Source organism: Corvus kubaryi, unplaced genomic scaffold (genome assembly GCF_017639235.1).
Source record: "Corvus kubaryi isolate FWS band 111438036 unplaced genomic scaffold, C.kubaryi_AGA036_p1.0 37265, whole genome shotgun sequence".
Lineage (NCBI taxonomy): Eukaryota > Metazoa > Chordata > Aves > Passeriformes > Corvidae > Corvus > Corvus kubaryi.
Window position 1 is genome coordinate 2183766 of NW_024581080.1, and position 8470 is coordinate 2192235.

The following is an 8470-nucleotide window of genomic DNA, read 5'->3' on the forward strand; positions in this document are numbered from 1 at the left end:
CGGGGGGGCCGTGCCCGGGGGGCTCCAGGCAGGGGCACGGCGGGGATGCGCGGGGGAAGCGCCGGCGGCACCGGGGGACGCTGCCCGGGGAGCTGCGGGGACACCGACGGGGCACCGGGGGGACCGAAGGGACCCGGAGGGGCTGAGATGCGCGGTCGGGGCTCCCCTCAGTGAGATCGCTTTGGGGTGACCCCCCCCGCTGGGCACAGTGGCCCCGGGCATGCCCCGCACCGCCCCTCTCCCCCCGGCACCGCGGGGACAGGGCTCGGGCTCGGGCACAAAGGGTCAGGATCGCCCCGGGAGAGCGGCCGGACTCGCCCCCGTCCTCGGCTCCCATCCCTCTGCCCGCTCCGAGCCGCCCGCGGCTCCCGCGGGGCTCAGCTCTGGCTTTTCGGTTCCCTCTGAAGTCTGGAAAACTTCTTTTCACACGGCAGCGAGAAAATTCTGCCTGTTCAGCACCTCGGTGCGGGCTGCCTCGGGTTACAGAGCCCCGAAGGGCCCGGGAAGGACGGGAAGGGAAGGAGCGGATGCCTTTGGTTTGTTGTCATCAGCTCGGAGCCATCCCGGAAAAGGGGATTTTCTTTTTCCTGCTCCTGCAGGAATTTTTTGCCGCTGGAGCTGCGCGGGCAGGCGCGGGTGGGTGGCGGGGGATGAACAAGCGCAGGGGCTGCGCCCGGCGTGGGCACCGGGGACCCGTGCGGGAAATGCCAACCGCACCTGGATGCGGCAACATCCCGGCACCTCTGGGAGGGGTTTGGCCTTTCCTGGGATGCGGACGGGTCTGGCCGTGCTGTCCTCGCTCCGTGCCGGGCTCTGCAGCCGGGTGAAGGCGCGGGGGGGAGGTCAGCGCTGCCCGGAGGCCCCGCAGCGCCCGCGGGTGCCCGCGCAGCTCCTGGAAAGCCGGGGATTAAGCTCGCCTGGGAAAGCAGCGCTGGAGAGCGGCCACGGCCGCGGCGGGAGCAGCGCGGGGCTGTCACCGCACACCCCGGCGACACTCAGGGCTCACGGACAGATCTGCAGCTCCAGGGAGGGGACCAAGCGTGGGGACAGGTCCTGGCACGGGGCATTCCCGTCCTTGCTGGGCCGCCTGAGCGTTGTGACATCTCCAAAGGGGCCGGACACTGCCTGGGCTTCTCCTCCTGGCTCAGGGGTCTTTCCCACGAGACCCCGAAGAGGGCCCGGGGGTGTGTGGGACCCCCAGTGCTGATCCCCCCCCCCCCGCCACGCAGGGATGTGCCCCCATCCCTCGATCCCACTGGTGGCACCGCTGCATCCCTGCTGTGCATCCCTGCTGTGCGTCCCTCTCTCCCGGGGAGTTTGGGCTTGGTTTCCTGCTGTCCCCCTCTGCCACCACCCCCCGGTTCCCTGGCAGCCCCTTCCAGCAGTGCCGAGTCCTGGGCACCTCCTCGGCCAGGGCAGTGAGGGGGTTTCTGTGGGGCCCGCGACTCCTCCTCCCCCCCCGTGCGCCTCGGGGAGCCAGGAGGGATCAGCACCGGCCCCATTTTTGGGAGCAGCGTTCCCGCAGGAGTTCCCATGGCTGCCCAAATCCCTCCCCAGACCTCGTTTTCCTCACCGGAGGCTGCGGCGAGCGGAAAACGAGCAGGGAAAAAACTCCTGGTTGAGGCTCCGCTATCAACCATCGCTCCAGACTCTGATTAACCTGCCCTGGGAAGCCCTGCCAGGGATTCCTGTCCGGCCCAGCCTCCCACGCCAGTCCCGGCCGGTGTCACCCGCTGTCCCCTCGGACGCCTCCGTGTGTCCAGCTCACCCCCGCGCCCACAGCCCGGCTTTTCCAGGGGCCGCGAGGCCGCTCCGCCCGTGCCATTAATCACCAGGGCCATTAATCAGCGGCACAAAGAGTTGGAAGTGCAAAATCGCCGCAATCAGCGTCGGGGGCAATTAATGGCAGCTGCAAAAGCGCACTCGGGGACAAAATCGCGGCTCCGGGGATGCTCCCGGCTCGCTCTGCGGGACTCCCTCGCCCTCGGAGCCCCCAGCTGTGCCCGGGTGACCCCTCCCTGGCACGGCAGCGCTGCTAAATCGGGCCGGAGCCGTTCTGTCCCACCCACCCGTTAGTCACCGTTCCCTGGCAGGCAGCGCTGCCGAGCGGGGGGAGGCGAAGCGAGGCGAGGCTCAGGCAGCAAAAAGAGAGCTCCAGAAGAGCCCAGCGGCCCTGCGGAGCCACCGGAGCGGCCGTGGGGACCGCCAGGGCAGGACTCCCGTGCAGAACGGAGAGCCCACGGCGGCAGTGGGGGGTGCTCCGCTGTGGAGGGGGCGGGGATCTGTCCCGGGGAGCTGCTGCTCCTCCTGCACCCCTTGCTCTGTCTCCTGGGCCCCAAATCCCTCTTTCCCCCCTCTTGGGAAGGCTCTGTCTGCAGTGGGCAGGTCCAGTCATGCTCAGGTGAGGCTCAGGTGAGGCATCCGCGGCACGCAGAGATGGGCAGCACAGAGCAGCCACAACAGGCAGCAAGGCCCAGCCGAGGCCAGGGCAGGAATCTGATCCTTGGAACCATCCCAAAAAATCCCTGACAGCCGGAGCCGAGCTCCAGAGTCCCTTCCTAGGACACCGAGTCACCCACGGCCACCGGCAGAGCTCGGTGCCTGCGCTGCGTGGCCAAGTGTGAAACCGTAGTAGCACTGCAGCTATTCTGGGAACTGCTAAACCTGCTGCTAAAACCGCTGCTAAAACTGCTCCTAAAACTGCTCCTGGAGCAGCCCAGCCTGGCAGAGACACGGCTGTGGCCCCACATGGCTCTGTGGCAGAGCTGTGGCACCTTAATCCTGCAGCACTTAGGAGAAGCTTGGCCCTGAGAGGAGGAAACCTGGAGGGTTTTTTCTCCTGTCCCCCCCGACCGCTGATTCTCGTGTTTATAAATATTCCTGGCTCTTGGGAGGTCTGAAATCCACCCCCTGCCTGATTTATTCGGTGTTCCACGTTTGCCAGCTGCCCTTGGAGGGGCTTTCTGGGGAGGCTGCAGAGTGCTGGGTCAGGCAGAACAGCAGGGAAGGAGCGAGGCCGGGAGTGAGCAGGAGCTCCGCGCAGGGTTTCCATGTGGGATTAGTTAAAAATAGCCGGGAATGTGCAAAGATTTGGCACGTGGGTCACAGAGGCTTTCCCTGCGCTGCTCCTCCGCTGCTGCCAGGGTTTTGTGCTCGCTGCCTTCACTGGGAGAAGCCCCCCAAGAGCAGGAATGCTCCAGCGATTCCTGAATTTTTCATGGGAAGCCCTGAGTGCGCCCAGATGTGGCCTGGATTTAGGGAGCCAAATCCTGGGGAAGGAGCTGTACAAGCACTGCTGGGATTTCTGCAGCAGCCACCAGCTCCTCTCCGCTGCAGCGTTCCCAGCCAGGCCTTCCTCTTCTTCCTCCTCTTCCTCACAGCCAGAACTTTTCCTCCTGGGCTAAAATATTCCCATTTTTCCCTCGTGGCAGCACCAGGCCTCAGTGGAAGGCAGCTCCTTCCAGAAGGGCATTTTTAATTGTTTATGGGTGAGCCTCTGACTTTTAGAGAAGGGAGAATCCTTCCCCGAGGCCTGGGAGAGGGAGAGGATGCAGCTGGGAAAGGAAAAGCCTCCCAAGGGTCTGTGTTGCCATCCCAAGATGTTCCCTTGGAGTTCTCCCAGCTTTCCTGGACGCAGAGCCGTGGATTTGGCCCCTTGCCCAAGCCAGGATCAGAGGTTCCAGCTCGGGATCCAGGCTGGAAGGAACATTTGGATCTCTCACTGCCCCCTTTTTCGGCAGCCAGAGCCATCTCCTCCTGCTCCTCCCAAATCCTGCATTCAGTTCTCGAAGCGATTAAGTGACATCTCCTCGAGCCACTTAGGGAAGAGCTCCTTTAAAGGTTAATTGAATATTCCCTGCAACTTTGATGCACATTTCCCTGTTGGGAGAATCGCTCTGTTTGGCAGCCAGGCATTCAAGGGGTGGATTTCACCACAGGCCAAGTCTGGGAAAGAGAGGAAGAGGAAAATAGGAAGCGAGGACTGAATTTGCCTTTTTTTTCCCCCTTCTGCTGCGTTGGAGCTCTGAGCAGAGCGAGGAGGGGATGTGACACTCTGGGAAGCGGGAGAGGAGCTGCAGCTGAGGAGACAGCGGCAGCAGATGCTGCTCACAGCCAGGACTGAGCTTGGCTCCCCGTCAGCGAGCACAAGTTGCCTTTTCTCAGCTCTGAGCACCAGGCAGGTGACAAAAATCCCCAAATTTAGACAAAGCAGGGTGTAACTGGTACCACAAATGGCTCAGGAGGAATCAGAGTAAAGCCAAGCCTAGATGTGGCGTGGGGTTTAGTTTGAGGAGGTTCTTTAGGCCCTACCTGAGGGACGTTCTCCCTCTGACCCTCACAGTTTTGCTCAGGCTGGGTCAGAGGTTTGGGGGTTTCAGCTGCTGCCAGGGCCGGTGATTCTCCCTCCTTTCTCTCAGGCAGCCTCCAGCCCCTGACTGTAGGAAAAAGCCCCAAACCAGCCCAATTTCAGCCCTCATCCCCCCTTCCTGGCCATTCCCAATGGGCAAGGAGGAGGGGACAGCAGAGGGCAGCTCCGTGCCCCTCACGGTGCCCGTCTGAACCCAACAAGGTTCAGACGAGAGCAGCCCAAAATTTGCTTTCTGATCCCCAGAGATGGCCAGGAGGTGCCCAAAGTGGCACTGAGAGGGGGAGAAGGACCAGAGAGGGGACCCAGGGGGGGTGGGCTGGGTGCTGTGGCCACCAGGAGCAGGGGGACAATGCCGGGGGGGGGCAGTGCCAGGAGGACAGTGCCAGGGGGACAATGCCAGCCCTGCTGCTCCTGGCTGCTTTTCAGCCGCTCGGGAGAGGGGGAGAGACAATGAAAAGCGCGGAGATTGCAAACACAGCCCCGTCTCCATGGCAGCCTGAGCGCCGCTTCTAAATTTTGCCTGTACATGGAGAGGATGCTGCTCCCCTCCGCGTGCCTGGGGGAGTCGTGCAGCACAAAGAGCCTCGGCCCAGGTATTTCCTGGAATTTTGGGGAGCTCGGCGGCTTGTGGAAGGAGCCCTCGGTGCCACCACCTTGTTCCACCCTGAGGGAAGTGGGTTTGCTGTCCCTCATCCCGGTTTTATCCATAATTCAGGGATGGAGCCACGTGCACAGCCCGTGCGAGCGGAAAGCTGGGAGGAAAAGTATTTCGGGCTCATCTCGAGTTGCACGAAGTTCCTGCTATTTTTAGCCGGACAGACAAAGCCTTTCCATCAAGCAGACCCCGGGGACAGCGCGTGGGAGGTGTGTGGGACACCCAGCCCGGTGCTGCACGGGCAGGAATTCAGGGATTCATCCCCGAACTCTCCCGGAGCTGCCCGAGGCAAAGCGGCCCCTTGGAGCCGGGAATTTCAGCTCCCAGCCCGGCAGATTGTGCGGAGCAGGGTCGGGAATAGAAGTGTGAGCAGGGGCCTGGCGGCTCCCGAGTGAAAGCCGTGCTCAGCTGTCACCATCCCGGCACCACCTGCCAGCCCCAGACGGCTCCCAAAATATCCCAAACCGCGCCGGGGGGGCCGGGCAGGAGGGGCCGTTCCACACCTGCCAGGGGTGGGACCTCCCGCAAGGTGTCCCCTGGGGGAACGGGGGGGTCCCTGTCCCCCACAGCATCCCCAGGAGGTAAAACCTGTCCCCAAAACTTGTCCCTTGTGCTGGTGGCTGTTCCCCATGGATGGAGGGTGCCTGGCACGGGAGGGCTGCGAACTGCCCAGGCTGCAGGTGGTGCCGCTGTCACCCTTCAGGTGTCCCCAAACCTGCAAAAGACCAAAGCAGGGAGCGGCGTTTCTGCGCTCCCAATTAGCAGGGCTTTAATTGCCGTCTCAGCCGCTCATTAGTGCGAGAAGCCAGATGCTGGGAGGAATTAAGGAGCTGAAAGGATCTTTCTCTCCGCCTCAGGAATATTTAACGGTGTCTCACACGCGTTCCTTTTGTGCCGGGAGCATGACTGATGTGACTCGTGTGGGTGCTGCGTGAGTCACTGAGAGCTCCCAAATCCCGGTGACGGGAGTGGGAATGGAACTGGGGAGCTCTGGGTGGCACAGAGAGGGTCTGGCACGTGGTGGAGCTGGGCTTGGGGGCCTGGAGTGGATTTAACCCAAAACAGAGGGAGAAAGGGTTCGGGTTCTGCTCTCTGGGCACGGCACAGGCTGAGGGTTATTCACACAAGTTTTGGTGTCAGGAGGATGGGAAAGAGCTGGAGACCAAGCCGAGGTGGACAGAACAGGGAGGACCAAGCTCCTGGGATATTCCCAGGCTGCCCTGCCCTGCCTGCATCCGGGAGGGAGCATCCATCCCGTGGGGCCGGCTGGGAACTGCCCCTGCCCGGGGTCAGGCAGGGACACGGGGCCAGCAGGAGAGGGGCCGGGGCTGTCTCAAGCCCAGCTCCCGATAATGCCCGGATTTTCTGGGCTCTGGAGCTCTCTGACACAAACTGCAGCTCTGCGGGCAGAGCTGGGGAGCTCCAGAAATCCCTCCTCGCTCAGGGCACACGCACAGGGTCAGCTCCAGGGCTGGCCTGGGAGCAGCAGATCCCCAAACAGCTTTTATGGACACCATTCCACAGCTGGCCGGGCTGGCAGGTGGGAGAGGTGAAGCGAGGGAGGTTCAGTCCCTTGTCACTCAGCATTTGGTGACATTCTGAGCCTGAGGATCAATCGTAGAATCACAGAATGTCCTGAGCTGCAAGGGACCCGCAGGGATCATTGAACCAGGCCCTGGCCCCGCACAGACCCCCCAAAATCCCGCTGTCCAAACGCTCCTGGAGCTCTGGCAGCCTCGGGGCCGTGCCCATTCCCTGGGGAGCCTGGGCAGTGCCCGGCACCCTCTGGGGGCAGAACCTTTTCCAGTCCCATTCCCCAGCCCAGCCCCCTCCTCACGCCCGCCTTTCCCAAGGGCTGTGACTCCCTGCGGGCTCCCAGGGGCACAAACAGCTGCTGGCGGCGCTTGGGACATTTCAGCCACCAGCACCAAGGGTTTGTGTCCCTTCCCCGTCCCTCTGGGGCTGTGAGACACAGAGGAGGAGAACAGATCCCTTCTCTAGGCCCGGGATTTGCTGCTGCTGGGCCCGGGCTCAGGCTGCAGGGAGCAAACAGGAGGCTCAGCAGCTGCGGGAAGTCACGGGACGCTGCCGACACCGATTTCTGTGGGTTGAGCAATCGTCCCTGGGCAGGGCCGGGAGCCTCTCCCCGCTCGGCCCCGGGGAAGCGCTGCCCTTCCCCGCGGGGGGATTGGGGTGGAAGCGGGGGGGGTGATACCCCCAGAGCTCGTCCTGGGTGTGATTCACCGGCAACCGGAGAAATCCCTCCGGGTCTGGCGCTGGCTTCCCCCAGCGCGGCTCGGAGCCGTCGCCCCAGCGCCGCCCGCGTCCCGCCGGGGATGATTCCACCCTGCTCGCCCAGTGCAGCCGCTTGTTGACACATCCGGGCGGGATCCGCACCTCGATCCCTCCTTGGGTGTCCGCAGCTCCTCCAAAGCCCTTCCCAGAGCTGGCGCTGAATTCAGCGTTGATTTTTGGCTTTCCCAGCAGGAGGAAGGGTGACACAAGTGACCTCGACCTGAGCCACCCTCCCGCAGGAACTGGTGCTGCTGCTGGGATGAAAATTGCCCCTTTTTTTGCCTTTTTTTTTTTTCTTTCTCTTTTTTTTTTCCTTTTTTCTCCTCCCCTTTTTTTTGGCCTTTTTTTGCTGTTGAGTAACCGCACCTTCACCTCCCGGCCTGCAGCGGGATGCCCGGCTGCCAGGGGACACCGGCAGAGCCACGGGCTGCCACTGCCGCGCTGGCACGGAGCCCACGCAGCCCCTGGCAGAGGCACCGCGGGCCCCCCTAACGAGCAGCGGGCGCGAATTCTCTCGGTGTTCATTGACAGAACGCTGAGTGTGATGGACTCCCGAGTCCATTCGAGTGGCTGGAACGTGTAATTGAGGCGCGTTATTCTTCTCGACGAGTGTCCCCCCCCTCCCGCTAATGGCAAATCAGGGCGGAACACATGGTGAGCGCTTTGTGCTCGGCTCGCTGCCGGCCTGCGATCAAAACCACCCCGGCGAATGTCGCTGAATGCGCGGGGACAATGGGCGGCAGTGAATGAAAGCCTTGTTGTGGGGCCCCGAGCCACAATGCAGCACCGCACGGCCGGCGCCTGCCCGGGCAGGGGCTGAATTCAGCCCCGTTAGCGCCGGGAGGGGCGCGGGGACCGGGTGGGGGCGAGGTCGGGTCCGCTGAGGGGGCTCTCCAAGCCCTGGCGGCTGCTGTTTGTTTGGGGAGCGAAAAGAGCAGGGCTTGGAGAGCAAAAAGAGCAGGGTTTGGGGAGATAATAGAGCAAAAAGAGCAGGGCTTGGAGAGCAAAAAGAGCAGGGTTTGGAGAGTGAAGGGAGCCGGGTTTGGGGAGTGAAGGGAGCAGGGTTTGGAGAGCGAAGGGAGCAGGGTTTGGAGAGTGAAGGGAGCAGGGTTTGGGGAGCAAAGGGAGAAGGGTTTGGGGAGCGAAGGGAG